The sequence below is a fragment of the Salvelinus alpinus genome, chromosome 31 (genome assembly GCF_045679555.1).
Source record: "Salvelinus alpinus chromosome 31, SLU_Salpinus.1, whole genome shotgun sequence".
NCBI lineage: Eukaryota > Metazoa > Chordata > Actinopteri > Salmoniformes > Salmonidae > Salvelinus > Salvelinus alpinus.
This window is the reverse complement of record NC_092116.1, coordinates 29,084,892-29,095,076: the sequence shown is the minus strand read 5'-3', so window position 1 is coordinate 29,095,076 and position 10,185 is coordinate 29,084,892. Positions and strand designations below refer to the sequence as shown.

The 10,185-nt window shown below is 48.0% G+C and overlaps 1 protein-coding gene across 2 annotated transcripts in view; it reads left to right on the top strand.

Moving 5' to 3' along the window:
• The first annotated feature begins 2,936 nt into the window (after positions 1-2,936).
• The window catches only part of rcor2 (REST corepressor 2), a 39,254-nt gene continuing 32,005 nt past the window's right edge, over positions 2,937-10,185 (top strand). Inside the window, exon 1 of one of the 2 annotated variants that reach the window (XM_071378542.1) lies at positions 2,937-3,403. The gene's annotated coding sequence lies outside the window, so the exon portion shown is untranslated. The remainder of the gene's footprint in view (positions 3,404-10,185) is intronic. The other variant, XM_071378541.1, reaches the window with a different exon arrangement.

Genomic DNA, 10,185 nt, shown 5'->3' with positions numbered 1-10,185 from the left:
CAGACAGACACAGACAGACACAGACAGACAGGGCTAACAAACAGAGAGAGAGCTCTAGAGAGAGGGCGGGAGGGGAGGGAGAGGAAAATAGAAGAAAGGGAGGGCGGGAGGGGAAGAGCGAGAGGGAGGGGGAAGAGAGAGAGGGAGTGCAGAGGAGAGAGGGAGGGGGAGGAGAGAGGGAGTGCAGAGGAGAGAGAGGTAGGGGGAGCAGAGAGAGTCAGTGTGGGGGACAGGAGGGGAAGAGAGGAGAAATGGAGGGGGTGCAGAGTACAGGGAGGGGAGACGAGGAGAGGAAGAGCAAGAGAGAGAGAAAGGGGAATGAGTAGATCACTGGAGAGGAGGTGATGGAGGAGGAGGGGGAAGGGGAGGGGGAGGTGAGGAGGAGGGGTAGGGGAGGAGGTGATGGAGGGGGAGGGGAGGAGGAGGGGGAGGGGAGGTGAGGAGGAGGGGGAGGTGAGGAGGAGGGGGAGGGGAGGAGGTGATGGAGGGGGAGGGGAGGGGGAGGGGAGGGGAGGAGGATGGGGTGATGGAGGGGGAGGGGAGGAGAGGAGGAGGGGGAGGAGAGGGAGGTCGAAGGACTGTAGAGAGGAAGACAGAGTGAACAGAGAGAGTGAGAGAGGAAGTCGTAGCCTACACATACAGTCGGTGAGTTTTGGAAAATGAAACGAGGGGGGTAGAGAGAGAGAACAGGGGAGAGAGAGAGAACAGGGGAGAGAGAGAGAACAGAGGGAGAGAGAGAACATGGGGAGAGAGAGAGAACAGGGGAGAGAGAGAGAGAACAGGGGAGAGAGAGATAGAACAGGGGAGAGAGAGAACATGGGGAGAGAGAGCGAGAACAGGGGAGAGAGAGAGAGAACAGGGGAGAGAGAGAGAACAGGGGAGAGAGAGAGAGAACAGGGGGAGAGAGAGAGAACAGGGGAGAGAGAGAGAAAACAGGGGAGAGAGAGCGAGAACAGGGGAGAGAGAGAACAGAGTGAGAGAGAGTGAACAGGGGAGAGAGAGAACATGGGGAGAGAGAGCGAGAACAGGGGAGAGAGAGAGAGAACAGGGGAGAGAGAGAGAGAACAGGGGGAGAGAGAGAGAACAGGGGAGAGAGAGAGAACAGAGGGAGAGAGAGAACAGGGGAGAGAGAGAGAGAGAACAGGGGAGAGAGAGAGAGAGAGAACAGGGGAGAGAGAGAGAGAACAGGCGAGAGAGAGAGAGAACAGGGGGGTAGAGAGATCTAAGGAGAGGAGATAGAGAAGGAGGGAAAGAGGAAAGCTTGAAGGGGGAGGAGAAAGAGAGAACAGATACATTGGGTGAGTTTTGGAGCGAGGGAGAGAAAGAGGAGGGCGGACAGGACATAGAGAGGAGACAGAGCACAGGGAAGGAGGGGGAGGGGACAGGACATAGAGAGGAGACAGAGCACAGGGAAGGAGGGGGAGGGGACAGGACATAGAGAGGAGACAGAGGGAAGGAGGGGGAGGGGACAGGACATAGAGAGGAGACAGAGCACAGGGAAGGAGGGGGAGGGGACAGGACATAGAGAGGAGACAGAGCACAGGGAAGGAGGGGGAGGGGACAGGACATAGAGAGGAGACAGAGGGAAGGAGGGGGAGGGGACAGGACATAGAGAGGAGACAGAGGGAAGGAGGGGGAGGGGACAGGACATAGAGAGGAGACAGAGCACAGGGAAGGAGGGGGAGGGGACAGGACATAGAGAGGAGACAGAGGGAAGGAGGGGGAGGGGACAGGACATAGAGAGGAGACAGAGCACAGGGAAGGAGGGGGAGGGGACAGGACATAGAGAGGAGACAGAGCACAGGGAAGGAGGGGGAGGGGACAGGACATAGAGAGGAGACAGAGCACAGGGAAGGAGGGGGAGGGGACAGGACATAGAGAGGAGACAGAGCACAGGGAAGGAGGGGGAGGGGACAGGACATAGAGAGGAGACAGAGCACAGGGAAGGAGGGGGAGGGGACAGAACATAGAGAGGAGACAGAGCACAGGGAAGGAGGGGGAGGGGACAGGACATAGAGGAGACAGAGCACAGGGAAGGAGAGGAAAGAGGAGCGTTAAAAATGGATAGAGGAGAAGAGAGAGGAGTGAGTCAGGAGCAAGAGAGGGAGAAAAGAGAGGGAGGAGGTAGAGGAAGGGACGAGATAACGGGAAGGAGGAGAGATGGAAGGAAAGAAGGATAGGAATGAGAGAAGGGAGAGAGAAGAAACGACAAACAGATAGAGTGAGGACATAGAGGCTGGAGCAGTGAAGAGAGGGGGAGGGAGAAAGAGGAGAGAGAGAGAGGATGTGCCACAAGTGTTGCTGTATGACAGAGCATGGCCTGCATGTTTGCTTGTGAGACAGACATGCAGACAGAATAGCAATGTATGAAGACCTGTCTATCAGTGTGTGTGTGTGTGTGTGCCTGTGTCAAATTTGAAATCCATCGTTTTCCACATTGTGCGTGCGTGCGGGCACACACACACACGCACACGCACACACGGCCCCCCTTTTCCTTTCCAGGCATACATCGTACAGAGCAGCAAGTCTGCCCGAGCGCAGCACAGAGATGCACAGCTGACGAATCACTCCGCGCAAGTAGTTCCCAATTTATGTGATTGTACGATAGCAGGTACACTTGATTTTTTGTTGTTGTAAACATTTCAATTTCAGACATCTACTATTCCAGTATACAATGTAGGGTTGGATTAAAACCAGCACTGTATTTGTGGGCCAACATTTTAAAGAAAATTATGATCTGTCTCTACATCAACGATTGATTAGACGCAAATGCATCTAAATTGGACCAAATAACACATTCGAGGCAACAGCAAGCATGTGTATTTGCCCCACAACAAGCCATCTTTTGTATGTCTGTCCAACTTGCACAGGGGACTACTTTTCTGCTATTGAAGTTAGTTAGGGAGAGGCGAGGAGCAATCCGACGGTTGCGGATGTACACCTCTCCCCTCCGAGGCGTGGTTAGGTTCTCCCGGCACACTCTCCGCTTCTCTACGTGCAAGCTGTTTTATTGTATACGCGAAGACCCACTTAGGCAACAAATGAATGAAAATTAAGCCGTTTTGAAGGTGAAGTTTATTTTTGTTTTTTTTTCTAGTTAAGCGTCCTATTAGCTGTGGAGAAAGCCGTAGCTAAGTTTTGAATGAGAGAAAAACGCCCGAGGAACACAAAATAGGCAGGTGAGCTACTGAATTGAAATGCTATCCCGACTTGTACAACGAATCCAAAACGTCCACAACGCCAACTAGTAGCGACCAACAACTGGAATAGTACTAGCTACCCCCCCCCCCGCCTCCTCCACCCCCCGTAGCGAGCAACGTCGTTAGCCTGGCGATAACAAAAGGATTGAAAGTTGAAAGATATATCATCAACGGAGGGCAGAGGAAAGGAGGAGAGAACGGAGGTGGGACAAGATTTCATTATTTATTAAATGTTTTTTAAAAGCCGGTTCTATGGGAACACACGTTGTTGTATTCTTGTCACTTCTAATTTGGATGTGGTTTGAGCGAGAGTCGAGGAAGAGTGAGAATATGAGATATTGTGACAAAGATTCCCCAACTTTGGAGAATACGAGAAAGAAAAAATAGATTTAGTAATTTGTGAGGTGATCTGATACTTAACCCCAAATATTATCTGTATAATTGATTAATATGGATTGTAACCGCCTTTCTGGAAGCAACATAATGGTAATAGTTACCAGGATAGGATTCCAATGCTAGACTTTTCTGGAAATAGCTAATGGTTGAAATGAATGTGTTTTGGCCAGTAGCACTCAAACCAGCGAGTGTCCCAAATGAATTACTTTCCAGTAGCTGTTATTATTAATATTAGGGGAAAATAGCTTAGTAACTAGTCAGCCAGCTAATATTTTACACGTTGTAAAAGTTAAGGCAAGATTGCTAAGGTTATGTTGCAACTAACGTAGATAGCTAGCTACCCTGTAGAAATGTGTTGGCTGGTTGATGTAATCAATCAATCAAGTTGCAAAAAGTGAAAGGGGCGGGCTTTGGCGACCGGTGGGACATTAATGATATCGATAAATAACTTTGATATTTGTTCATATAGTTTCTCTGTTGCCATGAAATGTACTTTTTGTTGTTGTTGTTGCCTTGTTTAGTCTACAATTCTAACCTAAAGTGTGAGTTTACTGTTACACACACACTGGCACCGTTTGTGTGGCTTGGACCAGCATTAGGATAGTAGACAAAGGCCAACAAGCATTGTGAATGAGGCCAAACACTATACTACTGCAATATTTTATTTTGAGTGGTTTTTAATCAGTATTACAGGAAATTATTTTCTTCAATTAGGCTTGTAAAGGTTATCATCACACACAAAAAAAAAACATATGTCCTAAAATTGTAGTGTTGTGTTTTGTCGTGATATTACAGTTAAGTGAACTTTGATGATGATGCATACATTGTGTGGAACTCGGCTCTTGTTGACAGACCCATTTTCCCCCCGACAAAATGTACCCTCCAAAAAAATTACAGCTATTGAATGTACAACTGTTCTATTAATTTGATAACTGTATGTAGAGTTCGTTTCACGTCTCTTGGAGTCGGTATAACGACAAAGTCGGTTTAACGGGAACATTTGAAACCGGAAGATGTCTTGTCCTGAGGTGACCGTCTAGTCTTTTGTGTCACTGCACGAACGTTAGCGCGCTAGCCCTCCCCCTCAAGACACAAAACTTACTTCATATCTTACTAACTTCACATCACACACACATAGTTTTGCATAGGCTGTGTGTGTGTGTGGTGTGTGTTGATGTTTCCCCACTTGATAGTTGAACATGTGACTCCTCATTGTGTAGCCTAATACTGGATTTTACAGTGTTATTTGTCTGTTGTGAACTCTAAATTGCTTTTGTTTGAGTGTGTGTATATGCAACCTGGTCTCAGAGAATTTAGTATTATTCTGTACGTATGTCCGAGATGTTCCATTTAGTGTGATGTTTTTGTATGATTACATAAAACATATGGTTACTTAAGGCATAAGCATCGCTAACTACTCATTGCAAATTCGTAACATATGTTACGTTTTGCGAATTCGTAACATATGTTAAGTTTTGCGAATTCGTAACATATACATAATACTAATTGTAATTCGTAACATATCATACGAAATGGAGTGATGGACATCCACAAATTGATACATATCGTACTATTTGGAGTGTCTCGGATTTACGTACAGAATAATACAAAATGTTCTCAGACCAGGTTGGTATATGTGTGTATTTTTGCTATTATGAGCAGTTGGTGTTGAAAACCAGACAGTAAGAGGCTTATTTTTTTTAAATTATTATTATTTTTTATTTCACCTTTATTTAACCAGGTAGGCTAGTTGAGAACAAGTTCTCATTTGCAACTGCGACCTGGCCAAGATAAAGCATAGCAGTGTGAACAGACAACACAGAGTTACACATGGAGTAAACAATAAACAAGTCAATAACATGGTAGAAAAAAAGAGAATCTATATACAATGTGTGCAAAAGGCATGAGGTAGGCAATAAATCGAATAATTACAATTTAGCAGATTAACACTGGAGTGATAAATCATCAGATGATCATGTGCAAGAAGAGATACTGGTGTGCAAAAGAGCAGAAAAGTAAATAAATAAAAGCAGTATGGGGGGTGAGGTAGGTAAATTGGGTGGGTAGTTTACAGATGGACTATGTACAGCTGCAGCGATCGGTTAGCTGCTCGGATAGCAGATTTTTAAAGTTGTTGAGGGAGATAAAAGTCTCCAACTTCAGAGATTTTTGCAATTAGTTCCAGTCGCAGGCAGCAGAGAACTGGAAGGAAAGGCGTCCAAATGAGGTTTTGGCTTTAGGGATGATCAGTGAGATACACCTGCTGGAGCGCGTGCTGCGGGTGGGTGTAGCCATCGTGACCAGTGAACTGAGATAAGGCGGCACTTTACCTAGCATAGCCTTGTAGATGACCTGGAGCCAGTGGGTCTGACGACGAACATGTAGCGAGGGCCAGCCGACTAGGGCATACAGGTCGCAGTGGTGGGTCGTATAAGGTGCTTTAGTAACAAAACGAATGGCACTGTGATAAACTGCATCCAGTTTGCTGAGTAGAGTGTTGGAAGCTATTTTGTAGATGACATCGCCGAAGTCGAGGATCGGTAGGATAGTCAGTTTTACTAGGGTAAGTTTGGCGGCGTGAGTGAAGGAGGCTTTGTTGCGGAATAGAAAGCCGATTCTTGATTTGATTTTGGATTGGAGATGTTTGATATGAGTCTGGAAGGAGAGTTTGCAGTCTAGCCAGACACCTAGGTACCTATAGATGTCCACATATTCTAGGTCGGAACCGTCCAGGGTGGTGATGCTAGTCGGGCGTGCGGGTGCAGGCAGCGAACGGTTGAAAAGCATGCATTTGGTTTTACTAGCGTTTAAGAGCAGTTGGAGGCCACGGAAGGAGTGTTGTATGGCATTGAAGCTCGTTTGGAGGTTAGATAGCACAGTGTCCAAGGAAGGGCCGGAAGTATATAGAATGGTGTCGTCTGCGTAGAGGTGGATCAGGGAATCGCCCGCAGCAAGAGCAACATCATTGATGTATACAGAGAAAAGAGTCGGCCCGAGAATTGAACCCTGTGGTACCCCCATAGAGACTGCCAGAGGACCGGACAACATGCCCTCCGATTTGACACACTGAACTCTGTCTGCAAAGTAGTTGGTGAACCAGGCAAGGCAGTCATTAGAAAAACCGAGGCTACTGAGTCTGCCGATAAGAATATGGTGATTGACAGAGTCGAAAGCCTTGGCCAGGTCGATGAAGACGGCTGCACAGTAATGTCTTTTATCGATGGCGGTTATGATGTCGTTTAGTACCTTGAGCGTGGCTGAGGTGCACCCGTGACCGGCTCGGAAACCGGATTGCACAGCGGAGAAGGTACGGTGGGATTCGAGATGGTCAGTGATCTGTTTGTTGACTTGGCTTTCGAAGACCTTAGAAAGGCAGGGTAGGATGGATATAGGTCTGTAACAGTTTGGGTCCAGGGTGTCTCCCCCTTTGAAGAGGGGGATGACCGCGGCAGCTTTCCAATCCTTGGGGATCTCAGATGATACGAAGGAGAGGTTGAACAGGCTGGTAATAGGGGGTGCGACAATGGCGGCGGACAGTTTCAGAAATAGGGGGTCCAGATTGTCAAGCCCAGCTGATTTGTATGGGTCCAGGTTTTCCAGCTCTTTCAGAACATCTGCTATCTGGATTTGGGTAAAGGAGAAGCTGGGGAGGCTTGGGCGAGTAGCAGCGGGGGGGGCGGGGCTGTTGGCCAAGGTTGGAGTCGCCAGGAGGAAGGCATGGCCAGCCATTGAGAAATGCTTGTTGAAGTCTTCGATTATCACGGATTTATCGGTGGTGACCGTGTTACCTAGCCTCAGTGCAGTGGGCAGCTGGGAGGAGGTGCTCTTGTTCTCCATGGACTTTACAGTATCCCAGAACTTTTTGGAGTTAGAGCTACAGGATGCGAATTTCTGCTTGAAAAAGCTGGCCTTTGCTTTCCTGACTGACTGCGTGTATTGGTTCCTGACTTCCCTGAACAGTTGCATATCGCGGGGGCTCTTCGATGCTATTGCAGTTCGCCACAGGATGTTTTTGTGCTGGTCGAGGGCAGTCAGGTCTGGAGTGAACCAAGGGCTATATCTGTTCTTGGTTCTGCATTTTTTGAACGGAGCATGCTTGTCTAATATGGTGAGGAAGTAACATTTAAAGAATGACCAGGCATCCTCAACTGACGGGATGAGGTCAATATCCTTCCAGGGTACCCGGGCCAGGTCGATTAGAAAGGCCTGCTCGCAGAAGTGTTTTAGGGAGCGTTTGACAGTGATGAGGGGTGGTCGTTTGACCGCGGACCCGTGGCGGATACAGGCAATGAGGCAGTGATCGCTGAGATCTTGATTGAAGACAGCAGAGGTGTATTTGGAGGGCAGGTTGGTCAGGATAATGTCTATTAGGGTGCCCATGTTTACGGATTTAGGGTTGTACCTGGTGGGTTCCTTGATGATTTGTGTGAGATTGAGGGCATCAAGCTTGGATTGTAGGACTGCCGGGGTGTTAAGCATATCCCAGTTTAGGTCACCTAACAGAACAAACTCTGAAGCTAGATGGGGAGCGATCAATTCACAGATGGTGTCCAGGGCACAGCTGGGAGCTGAGGGGGGTCGGTAGCAGGCGGCAACAGTGAGAGACTTATTTCTGGAGAGATTAATTTTTAAAATTAGAAGTTCGAACTGTTTGGGCATAGACCTGGAAAGTATGACAGAACTTTGCAGGCTATCTCTGCAGTAGATTGCAACTCCTCCCCCTTTGGCAGTTCTATCTTGACGGAAAGTGTTATAGTTGGGTATGGAAATCTCAGAATTTTTGGTGGCCTTCCTAAGCCAGGATTCGGACACGGCAAGGACATCAGGATTGGCAGAGTGTGCTAAAGCGGTGAGTAAGGCAAACTTAGGGAGGAGGCTTCTGATGTTGACATGCATGAGACCAAGGCTTTTTCGATCGCAGAAGTCAACAAATGAGGGTGACTGGGGACATGCAGGGCCTGGGTTTACCTCCACATCACCCGAGGAACAGAGGAGTAGTAGGATGAGGGTGCGGCTAAAGGCCATCAAAACTGGTCGCCTAGAGCGTTGGGGACAAAGAATAAAAGGAGCAGATTTATGGGCGTGGTAGAATAGATTCTGGGCATAATGTGCAGACAGGGGTATGGAGGGGCGCGGGTACAGCGGAGGCAAGCCCAGGCACTGGGTGATGATAAGAGAGGTTGTATCTCTGGACATGCTGGTCTCAATGGGTGAGGTCACCGCATGTGTGGGGGGTGGGACAAAGGGGGTATCAGAGGTACGGAGAGTGGAACTACAGGGTCCATTGCAAACCAAAACAATGATAATGAAAACTAGCCTGAACAACAGTATGCAAGGCATATTGATATTTGAGAGAGACATACAATAAGGCATAAAGTGATTGCAGGTCTTGATTGGGAGAGCTAGCTAAAACAACAGGTAAGATAACAGCAGCAATAACAGGGTGCTAGTCTAACACAGCAACAACAGGTAAAAATGGCGACGACTAGGCAGAGAGGGTCGGATTAACTACACACAGATCCTGAGTTAAAGCACAGAGCCGACAGATAAAACACAAATAAACAGAATGGAGTACCGTGAATTAATGGACAGTCAAGCATGCATCAGCTATGTAGCCAAGTGATCATAGTGTCCAGGGGGCAGCCGTAGATGGAGCAGGGAGGCCTCGCGGCGTTTAAAGTTAGTAGCCCGGGGGGTGGTCTGCTCAGACGGAGGGGGTCTGCTCAGACGTGGTCGTGTCGACAGAGAATCCAAGCCAGATGGCGATGGCGAAAGAGAGGTTGTGAATTGTAGAATTGTGTTTGCTAACTGGTGCTAGCTTCGTGGCAGTGGCGCTAGCTGCGCTAGCCGCAAGCTAGCTGTGAGGATCAGAAGCAGTGGCTCAGGGATTACGGCAGGAATCCGGCGTTGTTGTCGAGAGACAGTCCGATGCTGGTAAATTGGTGAGTAATATCCAGGCTAATAACAGGGCTGGTGTCTGTGCAGAAGGTAAAAGCTACTAGCAGCGGCAAAAAAAAAAATGGCTAAATTAGCTTGTAGCTGGTATTGTAGCCCAAGAATTCGCTGGTAGACCTCTTCAGCTAGCCGGCAGATGGGCCTAGCTCGAGGCTAGCTCAAGGCTAACTGGTGCTTGCTTCGGGACAGAGGTGTTAGCCAGTAGTAGCCACTCGGTTGCAGCTAGCTAGCTGTGATGATACGGTGTAATTGTCCAGAGCTTGCGTCAGGAATCCGGTGATGTGGTAGAGAAAAAGCAGTCCTATATGCTCTGGGTTGATATCGCGCTTGCAGACTGGCAGGTATTGGCCCGGTATTGAAGCTGGCTGTGTCCGAGTTGAGGGTGAAGACCGCAGCAGTGGCTAACTGACTACTAGCTAGTAGCTAGTTATCTGGCTAGCTTCTGATTGGGGTTACGGTTCTAAAGTATAAAAAAAATAGCAGGTCCGTACCACATTGGGTGAGGCGGAATGTAGGAATGTATATTCAGTTCCTAGATGGAAAGTGAAATTAAAATATATACGAAATGTATACGAAAAATACGAAGACTATTTACTATTTACTATTTACACGCGACAGGACAATACAAACACAC